At 34.7% G+C, this 13,098-nt stretch overlaps 1 non-coding gene and 1 pseudogene across 1 annotated transcript; one reads left to right on the forward strand and one right to left on the reverse strand.

Moving 5' to 3' along the window:
* Positions 1–8,112: 8,112 nt before the first annotated feature.
* Positions 8,113–8,759, reverse strand: LOC118934040 (amidophosphoribosyltransferase-like; annotated as a pseudogene).
* A 2,710-nt stretch (positions 8,760–11,469) lies between these two features.
* On the forward strand, positions 11,470–11,633 carry LOC118934059 (U1 spliceosomal RNA). The gene has a single exon (XR_005033320.2). It is a non-coding gene; the product is annotated as a U1 spliceosomal RNA (small nuclear RNA).
* The last annotated feature ends 1,465 nt before the right edge of the window (positions 11,634–13,098 follow it).

A 13,098-nucleotide genomic window follows, 5' to 3' on the forward strand; every position in this document is an offset into this window, starting at 1 on the left:
AAAGTATTAGAGAATACTATGAAAATATATATGCTAACAAGCTGGAAAACCTAGAACAAATGGACAACTTCCTAGAAAAATACAACCTTCCAAGACTGACCAAAGAGGAAACAGAAAATCTATACAGATTAATTACTAGCAAAGAAATTGAATCTGTAATCAAAAAACTACCCAAGAAAAAATTCCGGGCCAGATGCAATCACCGCTGAATGTTATAAGACATATAGAGAAGACATAATACCCATTCTCCTTAAAGTTTTCCAAAAAATAGAAGAGGAGGGAATACTTCCAAACACATTCTATGAACCAGCATCACTCTAATACCAAAACCAGGCAAAGATCCCACCAAAAAAAAAAATTACAGACCAATATACCCAAGGAAAATAGATGCAAAAATACTCAACAAAATATTAGCAAACCGAATTCAAAAATACATCAAGAGGATCATACACCATGATCAAGTTGGATTCATCTCAGGGATGCAAGGATGGTACAACAATCAAAAATCCATGAACATCATCCTCCCCATCAACAAAAAGAATTACACAAACCCCATGGTCACTTCCATAGATGATGAAAAAGCATTCAACAAAATTCAACATCCATTCATGATAAAAACTCTCAACAAAATGGGTATAGAGGGCAAGTACCTCAACATGAAAAAGGTCATATACGAGAAACCCACAGCCAACACCATACTTAACAGCGAGAAGCTGAAAGCTTTTCATCTAAGATCGGGAACAAGACAGGGATGCCCACTCTTCCCACTGTTATTCAAAAAAGTACTGGAGGTCCTAGCCATGGTAATCAGGCAAAACAAAGAAACTAAAGGCGTCCAGATTGGTAAAGAAGAAGTCAAACTGCCACTGTTTGCAAATGACATAATATTGTACATAAAAAACCCTAGAGATGCTGTTCCAAAACTACTAGAACTAATACCTGGATGCAGCAAAGTCTGAGGGTACAAAATTAATACACAGAAATCTGTTGCTCTCCTATACACTAATGATGAACTAGCAGAAAGAGAAATCAGGAAAACAATTCCATTCACAATTGCATCAAAAAGTATAAAATACCAACGAATAAACCTAACTGAGGTAGTGAAAGACCTATACCCTGAAAATTACAAGATACTCTTAAGAGAAATTAAAGAGAACACTAATAAATGGGAACTCAATCCATGCTCTTGGCTACGCAGGATTAATATTTTCAAAATGGCCATCCTACCTAAAGCAATCTATAGATTCAATGCAATGCCTATCAAAATACCAACAATATTCTTCAACGAACTGAACAAATAGTTTTAAAATTAAATATGGAACCAAAAAAGACCCTGAATAGCCAAAGCAATCCTGAGAAGGAAGAATAAAGCAGGGGGGATCTCACTTCCCAACTTCAAACTCTACTACAAAGCCACAGTAATCAAGACAATTTGGTACTGGCACAAGAACAGAGCCACAGACCAGTGGAACAGAATAGAAAGTCCAGATATTAACCCAAACATATATGGTCAATTAATATATGATAAAGAAGCCATGGACATACAATGAGGAAATGACAGCCTCTCCAACAGCTGGTGTTGGCAAAACTGGACAGCTACATATAAGAAAATGAAACTGGATCATTGTCTAACCCCATACACAAAAGTAAATTTAAAATTGATCAAACACCTGAACGTAAGTCATGAAACCATAAAACTCTTAGCCAAAAACATAGGCAAAAATCTCTTGGACATAAACATGAGCAACTTCTTCATGAACATATCTCCCTGGGCAAGGGAAACAAAAACAAAAATGAATCGAGCTGAAAAGCTTCTGTACATCAAAATATGCCACCAATAGAACAAAAAAGCATCCTACAGTATGGGAGAATATATTCATAAATGACAGATCCGATAAAGGGTTGACATCCAAAATATATAAAGAGCTCACACACCTCCACAAACTAAAAGCAAATAATTCTATTAAAAAATGGTCAGAGGAGCTGAACAGACAGTTCTCCAAAGAAGAAATTCAGATGGCCAACAGACACATGAAAAGATGCTCCAAATCACTAGTTATCAGAGAAACGCAAATTAAAACCACAATGAGATATCACCTCACTCCAGTAAGGATCGCCACCATCCAAAAGACAAACAACAACAAATGTTTGGTCAGGTTGTGGAGAAAGGGGAACCCTCCTACACTGCTGGTGGGAATGTAAACTACTTCAACCATTGTGGAAAGCAATATGGAGGTTCCTCAAAAAGCTCAAAATAGAAATACCATTTGACCTCAATTATTCCACTTCTGAGAATTTACCCTGAGAATGCAGGAGCCCAGTTTGAAAATGACATACGCACCCTATGTTCATCGCAGCACTGTTTACAATAGCCAAGAAATGGAAGCAACCTAAGCGTCCATCAGTAGATGAATGGATAAAGAAGATGTGGTACATATACACAATGGAATATTACTCAGCCATAAGAAGAAAACAAATCCTACCATTTGCAACAACATGGATGGAGCTACAGGGTATTATGCTCAGTGAAATAAGCCAGGCGGAGAAAGACAAGTACCAAATGATTTCACTCATATGTGGAATATAAGAACAAAGAAAAAACTGAAGGAACAAAACAGCAGCAGAATCACAGAACCCAAGATTGGAGTAACAGTTACCAAAGGGAAAGGGATGGGGAGGATGGGTGGGAAGGGAGGGGTAAGGGGCGGGGAAGAAAGGGGGCATTATGATGAGTATGTATAATGTGGGTGGGGGGCACAGGGAGGGCTGTGCAACACAGAAAAGACAAGTGGTGGTTCTACAGCATCTTACTACACTGATGGACAGTGACTGTAATGGGGTTTGTGGGGAGTACTTGGTGAAGGGGGGAGCCTAGTAAACATAATCTTCTTCATGTAATTGTAGATTAATGATACCACAAAAATAGTAGATTTACTTTAGTTCATCACAAATATATCCTGTGAAAACATATTTGATATTCTTTGCAATTTATAATACCCTATTTACATAATTTTTGAAGCAACTAAAGAACATTTAAATGAAATTGGTAAAAATTATAATGTATTTATTCATTTATGTTTTCTTTGGTACAATTGACATAAAACATTAGATTAATTTTATGTATATAACATAATAATTCAATATGTGTATGTATTGTGAGATCACCACAAAAAGTCTACTTAACATCCATCACCATACCTAGTTACAGAATTTTTTTCTTGTGATATAAACTTTTAAGATCTACTCTCTTAGCAACTTTCAAAGTATTATTAACTGAAGTCATCATGCTGTAATTACATCCATGACTTATTTATTTCTTAACTGGAAGTCTGTACCTTTTGACTCCCTCCACCCATTTCACCCACCCTCAGTCTCTGGCAACCACCAGTCTGTTCTCTGTATTTATGACCTAATCTTTTGTTTTGTTTTGTCTTTTAGATTCCACATATAAGTAAGATCATACGGTATTTGTCTTTCTCTCTTTGACTTATTTCACTTAGCCTAATGCCCTCAAGGTCCATTCATATTGTTGTAAACAGTAAGATTTCTTTTTTTTAGGCTGAATAATATTCAATTATGCATGTGCATGTATGTATGTATATATGTGTATATATATAATATATATATATATATATATATATACACACACATACCACATTTCCTATATCCATTCATCTGTTGATTAACATTTGTTTCCCTATCTTGGTTATTGTAAATGCTGCAATGAACAATGGGGTGCATATGTCTTTTCAAGTTTATGTTTTCATTTTATTCAGATCAATACCCAGAAGTAGAATTGCTGATCATATGGTAGTTCCATTTTTAATTTTTTTGAGGAACTGCTCTACTGTTTTCCATAGAGGCGGCACCCATTTACATTTCCACAAACAGTGCATAAGCATTCCATTTTTTTCACACCCTTGCTGGAATTATCTTTTCTTTTTAATAATAGATATTCCAGCAGGTGTGAGGTAACATCTCATTGAGGCTTTGATTTGCTTTTCTCTGGTGAATAGTAATGTTGAACAATTTTTCATGTGCCTGTTGGCCATCTGTATGCTTTCTTTGGAAAAATGTCTATTCAGATCCTCTGCCCATTTTTAAATCAGATTGTTTGTTTTATGGCTATTTAGTTATATGAGTTCTTTGTATATTTTTGTTACTAACCCTTATAAGATATATGAGTTGAAAATATTTTCTCCTATTTGGTAGACTGACTTTTCCTTTTGGTGATGGCTTCCTTTGCTCTGCAGATGCTTAATAGTTTGATGTCATCCTGATTATTTATTTTCCCTTTTTTTGACTTTGTATTTGGTATGAAATGCAAAAATTCATCACCAAGACTGATTTCAAGGAGCTTACCATCTATGTTTTCTTCTAGGAGTTTTATGATTTTAGGTCTTACATTCAAGTTTTAATCCATTTTGAGTTAATTTTTATGTATGATGTAAGGTAGTGGTCCATTTTCATTATTTTGCATGGATATCCAGTTTTCCCCTCACATTTATTGGAGATCCTGCCCTTTCCCCATTGTATATTAGTGGCTTCTTCATTGTAATTTAGTTGAACAAATGTGCATACATTTGTATCTGGGCTCTCTATTCTGTTCCATTGATCCATGTCTCTATTTTTATGCCAATATCACACTGTTTTGATTACTAGAGCTTTGTAATGGGGTTTGAAATCAGGCAGCACACTGAATGAAAAAATAGAATCAATAGATGCCAATGTTGAGATGACATAATGCTGAAAATTATTTGGCAGATTTTAAAGCATCCATGAAAAAGTATTTCAATGAGCAATTACAAACACACTTGTAATAAATGAAAAATAGAAAAATCTCAATGAAGAAAAGAAGATATAAAGAAGAACTATATGGAAGTTTTATAATTGAAAAGTCTAGTAGCTGAAATAAAACCTCAGTGAATGAGCTTGAGAGAAAAATGGAGAGGGTAGAGGAAAATATTAGTGAACTAGAATACAGAACCTAGAGATTACCCAAGCTGAGCAACAGAGAGAAAATATGCTTAAAAAATAAAAACCTAACAGAGATAACATGGACCTGTGGAATAATAACAGTATATTTGATATTGGTATCATTGGAGTCACATAGGTAGAGGAGGGAGAGAGGGAGATGAGCTGAAAAAGTATTCAAGGAAATAGTGACTAAAAACTCCCCAAATTTGGAAGAAGACATATACTCTTCTTGCATATGTATTTAAGGTCAGTGAGTCCTAACCAAAACATGCCAAACACAAAAGTATCTCTGTCAAGACCTATCATAATTAAGCTTCTGAAGACTAAAGGTCAAGAACAAATCTTGAAAGCGATGAGAGAAAATCAACACCTTACCATACAGAGGAAAAACACTTCAAATAATAATGGATTTCTCATCAGAAATCTAGAAGGCAGAAGGAAGTGACGAAATATTTTTCAAGCGGTGAAGAAAAAAACTGCCAATCAAAGTCCTATATAGTCAGTTAAAATATCCTTCAGGAATGAAGGAGAAATAAAGACAGTCTCAGGTGAAGGAAAACTAAGAGAATCTGTCACCAGCAAACCTACCCTGAAAGAATGACTAGAGGAAGTGTTCTGCACAGAAAAGTACTGATATAAGAAGGAGCCATGGACTATCAGGAAGGAAAAAAGAACAGAGTGAGCAAAAATGTGGGTAATACAATAGGCTTTCCTTCTATTCTTGAGTTTTTTAAATTTTATTTGTTGGTTAGAGGTAACCATCTGTCTGATTTGTCTTACAGACACATACAGCAATATAATAGAATAGAGAACACAAAAATAAATCACACAAATACACCCAACTGATTTTTTCAGGTATAATTTTTGATATATAATTACAGGCTATATAATTTGCATTTTTAATGTATACAATTGTTAGTTTTTAAGTATATTCACAAAATTGTGCATCCATCACCTCTAATTACAGCATATTTTAATCACCTTCCCTCAAAAACCTATCCCATTCCTCTCAAACTCTCAGCCAAAGGCAACCACTTATCTACTTTGCCTGTATGGGTTTGCCTATTTCAGACAGTTCATATAAATGGAATCATGTCAGGTTGTCTTTGTGTATGACATTTTCCACTCAGCATAATGTGTTCAAGGTTCTTTCATGCTGTAGTATGAATCAGTACTTCATTCACTTTTATGAGGGCCTAAAGAAATTCAATGTTGGAAAGACAGCCTTTTTCAAGAAATAGTTCTGGAGCAACTGGAGATTACAGGCAAAAAAGAAAAAAGAAAACTTCAACCTACATCTCACACCTTATTAAAAAATTAACTCAAAATAGATCATGGGCTTAAATATAGAATGTAAAACTATAAAAAATAAAAAAAAAACACAGGGGAACATCTTCGTCGTCCTAGAATTAGAAGCAGAGTTCTTAGAACTGACACCAAAAGCACAATTCATTAAAGGAAAAATTTATAAATTGGGCTTCGTTAAATTCGAAAAAATTATGCTATGAAACACTTCCAAAAATATGAAAAAGACATAAGAACATTCCAAAAGCTAATAATTATGAAGCATCTTAAAGTTCGAAGGAAGTATCATATGACTCTAACCAACAAAACTATGATACTTATTCACATGTCTATTAATTATTTAGCCTAGCTAGATAAGCAGCCCATTGCACAGATGAGAAAAATGAAGGACACATTTTTAAAGATTTTTCTAAGTTTAGATAGGGAAGCCAGAGTTATAATTCTAATCAGAACTCAGTAGGAGCTATGTACCTACAGATATAATTGACTTAAGCTTTGTAAGAAATGTTGCATTTAACTCTCCTCTCCTGTTTGCCATACATCTCCTGACTTGGTCTAACCTCTTGCAAACCCTTTAAAGCATGGACCTAGCAAAAGCCATTTACTACCTGTCTTTTCTGACCAGGCATACAAGGTTAGCCAATATTTGTATAAAAAAGAATAGAACATATTGCTGTACTATATTAAATTAGCACACTTCAATGATGAAATTATTCCATAAGTGAATTTCAACTCTCAAAAATATTTCACAAAATTCTATAAGATTATTGGGAAGGTATAGTAGCTGGTGTTCTCTAATATAGATACATACCTATTTGCATCATTTCTGATCTGAAAATTAATGTATATGAGCTTAAAATTGGTAGCCTCAAAGTTTTAGTGAAACTGAAAGGACCACCTAAGTTCCTAGATAACTAAAATATTTGTGTAGGAGTTTTAAATTAAGTAAATCACTTAGATACCCTTTTTCAATTAAATGCTAAAACTTACAAAGGTAAAACATAAGCATGTATGATGATTTTTACATTGTGCCAACTAAATAAGTCACCCTTTAATAAGGCTGTCATTTTTAACCAACTTTATATCTTGAATAAAACATCATAAAGCTACCATTCCAATTAAACAGAGTATTCTCCAGTGAAATAAGCTGTACAATTACCAAAAGTTCAAAACATTTCAGAATATTCCCATTTTCTTGAATCATGATCTCTTGCTTTTCCATTTTCTGATCTTTAAAATGATTTTTATGTCTATTCATACAGATGAAACCAGTACTTCTGCTAAGAGATACATGACACAGTTTGCTCCCAGATACTCTGCAAGACAATCAAATTTATTGGCAATAAACTCTTTTGTGGAAATGTTTGTTCTTACGAAGCATGACAATCTTATTGGTAATGAAGCTGCTTGAATGTGCATTTCTTTTGCATGATATTCTCTTAGATACGTTATTATTGGTGGTATTGTATTGTCTGACAAGTTAATCATCTATAAGAACAATTCTTTCACCTTTATAGCTGTCTGGCAATAGTATAATTTCATTTTTCAGCACCATGTTCTCTTAATCTCATATTGGCTGGATTAAATTTCTTTCTAGCTATCAGTTGTTCTACAGTACCTTCACATATGGAAGTCTACAGACTTTAGTATAATATCAAGAATTTGGAGATAATGTCTGGTTGTTTTCACAATTTTTCTAGGGAAGATATCATGGCAATAAATTGTACCAATAAATAAAAAGCTACAGGATTCTAAAAGTACCACCTACCCTTATGTTTCTGTAGGTTTTTATTTCCCTTTTGCATTTTGTCAGTCACAGAAATAAGATGGCTAGTGCATAATTAGCATCTTTGTTAATGATAAGCAGAGATATGCCATGTATGCCTTCTTCATTAAGTTTTTAGCCCTTGATACTCTGGGATTTTATCTCACTCTTGATGAGGTATGTATACCAGTAACTGGGTAACCAATACCATGTCACAAAAGCTTTTTTCCCTTAATGGGCAACATTTACCAATTCTCCAGTATATGCCATAACTATTTTCCTATGAATTGTTTGATTATTCTCCAATTCAGCTTCCTGCAGTAGTGTACATCACATGTCCAATTTAAAGATGTAAAACATAATTTCTTTAATTGGTCTTCTGTAAAGACATGATTTACAAGGCACATTACCTTGTATGTTTTGAATGTTGGCACCAAAATCCCATCACCACTCTCTTCATCTTGGTTCTGTAGCCCTGTTAGCCCAAAGGTGATTATATGTGACACATCTAACTATGTTGGGTGTTCTCCTGAGGAAAAACACTAAATACACTACATTCCTGTCACACCTCCAAATCCTGTAACTCCATGTCACTTCCAAAAGCATGTTTAAGGACCTGACATCCCTAATGAGGTCTGGGTGACAGCTGGTTCCACCCCTCCTTTGTGTTTTGAAGTAGGAGGTTTATTTACATTTGGAGGAAAGGACAGATAAAATTTGTTTCAAAAATCAGTAAATGAAGGAAGAACTTGATTGGGAGGGAAACACAAATATATTACAAGCTAAAATAGTAGTGTGATATAAGAAGTGGAAATTTCACTGCAGAAACCTATTGAGCTAAATTGATATCCCCCTGGGTTGAATGAGGATGGGGAAGGATGTGTGATTTGGCCAGAAGATATCTAATACTCCATTTGGGTATTCAATGTCTCTTCAGTCTGATCTAACCTTTCTAAGGCAAACTTATGTTTAAAAACACCTCCTCTAGCTGAGAAGGCCCTTCTAAATTTCTCACCATGGGACATGTGCTTTCTTCTTTTCCAGACTTGTTCATGCTATTTCCCTCCACGATAGCCCCACTCCTTGCTACCTAGTTCATATTATCCTGGCCGTGTATGGCTCACTAACTTACAAAACCATCTCTAGCATTTTTTAGTTATGGGAAAAAAATGGGTGGATATCAGACTCATTGTGGGTCCTTAAGCAATTTGAAAAGAAAATATTAACATCAGAATACAATTTAATATTTTGAAAATAAAAAATGACTTGCATTTTTTGCTACATACGTGACAGAAAGTAAAATTGGGCAAATTTTTTAGCTGATGGGCATATGTAGGAGATATAGTAGTTCAATGTGTGTGTATGCATGCGTGTGTGTGACACAGCCAGATACAGAGACAATCACAGAAAGAGAGACAAAAAGAGAAACAGAGAGAAAGTGCATATGGATCATACATTTTGCTATGTATTGTTTTTGATACAGCATTTTATTATACACACTTATTATTTGGTGCTTAATTGTTTTGGGTAGATAAACTTTTTAAAAATTACTGGAATCATAGTCTTGCATAGAGATAAATAAGACCTGATTCCTACCCTTAATGAGTCTACTACTATCTCACTGGAGAGATAGGTATGATAGGCAAAATAATACCTGCCCTCCTCCAAAGATGTCCATGTTCTAGTTCCCAGAACATGTAAATATATTATATAACATGACAATGGGGAGTTAAGGCTGAAGATGGAATTAATATTGCTAATCAACTGACCTTGATATAAGGAGATTATCCTTGATTATCTGAGTGAATCTAGTGAAATCAGAAATTAATTAAAGAAGGAAGAGGGAGGCAGAAGGGTCAAAATCAGAGTGATGGTTTCTTGGGATACTCAACCACCTTTGCTGGCTTTGAAGATGGAATATGGCTACATGCCCAAGAGAGCAAGCAGTCTCTTGAAGCTGGAGAAGGCAAGGAAATACATTCTAGAGCCTCCAGAAAGGAACATAGTCTTGCTGACATCTTGACTTTAGCTTAGTGAGACATCCAGAATTCTAAAACAATAAATCTGTGTTGTTTTAAGCCATTAAGTTTGTGATATGTTACAGCAGCAACAGGAAATATACACAGGCCTTGTTGCATAAAGACAGATTTGCTGTGAACCTTAGAGATCTATCCAATTTGGACTATGAACAAGGAGCCATGAAGTTTCTGAACAGAACATCAAGGCAAAACTGTTGTTTTGAGTTATCTAATCTGGAGGCTATGCCCAAAATGGACCCAAGTGGGAAAAGCCCTGAGACAGAGACCAGGTAGATGATTACCAGCAAAAATGGTTAAGAATTTTGTCTGAAGTGATGGTAGTGGTAATGGAAGAAATGAAGGCTGTATACAAATAAAATACAAATTACTGTCTCCATATTAGGTATGTGAGTGTCCTTGAGGACTGAGACTGCATTGTATGCTTATATCCTTTACAGAGTTGAGTATTGTACAAAGCACAGACTAGGTACGTGAAACGTTTAAGGAATTCCATACCTTAAATGTCTCTGTTATGATAACTTACCTCACTCTACCTTCAATTATAGTTATTTGTGTACTTGTTTAAATTCTTTCAACATTTTCATTAGTCTGTGACTTGAATAATTAATAGTTGCCACCTATTGAGCACTTTATTGTGTGCTAGAAACTACATAGTTATCTCATTTAATCCTCCAAACAGCCTAATAAACTGAACCACATTAAAATTTTCAAGATTTTATTTATACATACATTGACCCAAATTGGGCAGCAACAAACCAAAAGTGGTTAGGAGTGCTCCACAGACAGGAGCTAGGTGAGAGGTTTCTATAGAGCAGACAAGTGGAAGCAAAGCAAGGAAATTATTTGGTTGGTTATGGTAGTTTGTGATTGGTTTTTCTTAAATTTCATTTTCTTAGATTTGAGCACATTGAGTCTGGATTGGGTTTTGGTTTGCTTTCATAGCCTCCTTGTTTAATTACTTTAAAGATTCTCTCCTTTAGGCCATCCTCTTACACATGAGAAATTAACCAAGAATTTAGTATTAGCACCACTCTTGGTTACCATCTTTTTTCTCCTTCTCCAAGCACAGAGACCATCTAATGTATTGTTAGTGGTTGCAAATATGTTTTTAAGACTCTTGAGAGTATGTAGAGCACCAGGGGAACTACCATGATGATTATCAGGAAGAACAAAAATCCACTTGCCTAGAAAAGACTGATACATGTTTAGGCATACTCTTAGATTTATTTGTTACCAACTGGTTTGTTTCATGGGGTTCTTGTTCAGCTTAAAATAATCCTTTTTTGACAAAGAGACATCATTTGGGGTGGTATATTCTGTAAACCTTAATTCCCTGTCTTTGAAATTTCCCCCCAAAGTTTTATAGTCTACAAATTGAGTTGGATATTCACCTGGCAGGGGAGATACCATGATCACAAAGGTGGTTTTCTCAGGGCAAGGCTTATCCATTACACTCCAGATGTGATAACCTCTGCAGTTTTCCCAAATGTGGAAAACTTGACTGCATAATTTTTGGTAATGGGAGACTGTGTTAGTGTTTTCCCCTAAATAAAAGAAAGAAGAGAAAGAATTGAGTTGGGAGATTGCTTTATGACAGTGAACCAGTTAGTCCTGGGAATAGGTCAGTTCCATTAAACAATTATGTCTCATTCCAGGAGGCATTGCTGTAGGTGGGCTCCCAAAGTTAGGCCTATGTGGTGGAAGGAAGTAATAACATTACTTAGCATTTATATGGAATCAAAAGAAAAACGAAGGTTAGTGGTTGGCACAGACTATAAATCAATTCCTAAGAACACGGTGAGCCAGTCCAGAAGACTTCTAGATGTTGGGCTGTTAGACATTGGCCTCAAAGGATCTTTTGCAGTTTGAATATCTCTGGTGACTCTGGTGAACTTCTTGAGAGGCCCACATGGAAATAGGCAAAAAGGTTGTCCATACATGAGTTCTGTGATTTCTCTGAAGTTCATTTCTAAGTCATTTAGTTTCAGTTTGTTACACATTGGGGAAAGGGCTGTTTTTGTTCTCAAGGATTCCAAGTCAGAACAGCGGAAGAAATTTTGAAAAATAATACTAGCTTAAACAATTATAGCCAGATATTGGAGGAAACTAGAAGAATTTAAGATCCAATCCAGTTTACAGGCAGACAAAAAACAAAACATCAAAGACAGTGAACAGGAATAGAATCTGATATCTACAAGTATGTATTATAGTTTTCAAATGAAACATAATTTCTCTCTGCAATTACCCAATTTTTGGCAAAGATAATCACAGTATGATTAATTTATTTGTAAAATAAGTGTAGTGTCATAAAACTAGGCATGATTACTTATATAAGTGCAGCAAGAATAGTGATTTTATGTATATTCTTAAATATGGTATTTCAGCTAAAGCTTTAGTGATATTTAAGGGGTTTTGTTAACCTGAGTTTCTTAAAACTGCCTGATAATAAGAAATATTAGATTAGATTTTTAAAAATCCTCTTTAGTTTAAAAAGACAAGCCAAAGATTGCTTACTTGTCTTATTACAAGAAAAACAGATTCTTACTGAATTTATGCAAATACCTAATTTGTTACAAAAACTAAGAGTATTCAATATGTTTCCAAATAATGGAGGGATAAGATATACAGAAAAAGATACATGTTCTATTTTTGTTCACAAAAAAGTATATTCTACCAAATTGCTGCAAGTTATAGATAGCTTAAAAGGAGAAAAAGGGTTCTTTAAATCTGGAAAGCAAAACATTAAAGAACTACCAATGTTTCAAACAAAGTCATAAAAATGATAATCATCATCAGTTCATTTAGTCCCATGTAATTAATTCTTCATTAATGCTTGATCTTGGGTTGGCAGTTTTATGAATCCATCAGTTTTTCCATTAGATTCTGAAAAATTTTTATGCAGTTCAGTGGTTTGATCTTAAAGTTATCAGAAACCTGTGCTTGTCAGAGTCTTTTCCAAGAATCTGAAGAGGAAGCACTTTTATAAGAGCATCTTATTGCTTTTGTAAACTG

This window comes from Manis pentadactyla, chromosome X, assembly GCF_030020395.1.
Source record: "Manis pentadactyla isolate mManPen7 chromosome X, mManPen7.hap1, whole genome shotgun sequence".
Taxonomy (NCBI): Eukaryota; Metazoa; Chordata; class Mammalia; order Pholidota; family Manidae; genus Manis; species Manis pentadactyla.